The sequence below is a fragment of the Aplysia californica genome, unplaced genomic scaffold (genome assembly GCF_000002075.1).
Source record: "Aplysia californica isolate F4 #8 unplaced genomic scaffold, AplCal3.0 scaffold01228, whole genome shotgun sequence".
Classification (NCBI taxonomy): Eukaryota; Metazoa; Mollusca; class Gastropoda; order Aplysiida; family Aplysiidae; genus Aplysia; species Aplysia californica.
Window position 1 is genome coordinate 140,262 of NW_004798498.1, and position 932 is coordinate 141,193.

The 932-nt window shown below is 39.5% G+C and overlaps 1 protein-coding gene across 1 annotated transcript in view; it reads left to right on the forward strand.

Moving 5' to 3' along the window:
• LOC101858456 (ryanodine receptor) overlaps positions 1-932 on the forward strand; it is a gene marked incomplete at its 5' end in the record, with an annotated part of 102,762 nt that overhangs the window by 96,029 nt on the left and 5,801 nt on the right.

The window sequence follows — 932 nt, forward strand, 5'->3', positions numbered from 1 at the left end:
GGAGAGGTAGAGAGAGGGAGGGAGGGAGGGAAAGAGAGAAAGGAAGGGAAAGCGAGAAAGGGAGGGAGGGAGAGAGGAAGTACGAGAGAGAGGAAAAGAGGGAAGCAGGTAGGGGAAAGAGGAAAAGAGAACGAGGGGAAGGAGTAAGGTATGAAAAGTTCCTATTCTGATTTCAGAGACATGAAAGAATCTTTGAAGCGTTTTCATGAGGTTTTTTAAAAGATATGTGGAGAGATTAGATGGAGAGAAAGGGAGAGAGGGAGGCAGGAAGAGAGAGTGAATCACTGTAAGTTTCTATGAGGTTTTGCTGTAGGTAAGGCTTTACGTCACTTGTCGTTTATAAGACCAGAAGCCTCGTCTTGGTCAGAACACGGTTGACAAAGGAAGTTTTTTTCTCCAGATTTCTTGTTATTGGCATGATAACCATATGCTTGTTTCTTGATTTGTAGTCGCAAAATAACATTGGGGTTTTTTGTGTGTGTCTTTTTGTGTGTGTGTTGTTGTTGGGTTGGGTTGTTTTTTTTTTGGGGGGGGGTTGCGTTCCAAAACCCCAATCATTCAGACAATACCACCTTTGATCAAGACATAAGAGGGAATGAGTATGCTCTATTTATTTTGAAGATCTTTCCTAAAACAAGCTAAAAATGAATTGAGCATTATCGTGTTATGACCACGATGTTATGATGTCCATTTCGAACATATAATTTTTATATTGATATTTTTCAATGTATTTTTATGGTTAAATAACGTAGGGCAAAAAACACAAATTTAGATTCGCAGCAGGTTTGACTGATATACTTAGTCAACAGCAGTGTGGCTCTGGAAACTTAATATGTAACGATACGGTCAACAGAAACTTGACAAGTGATTGCACAATGTTTTATGGAAACTTGTCTTATTCACTTACTCACTTTCGACCTTTACTCCCCCCT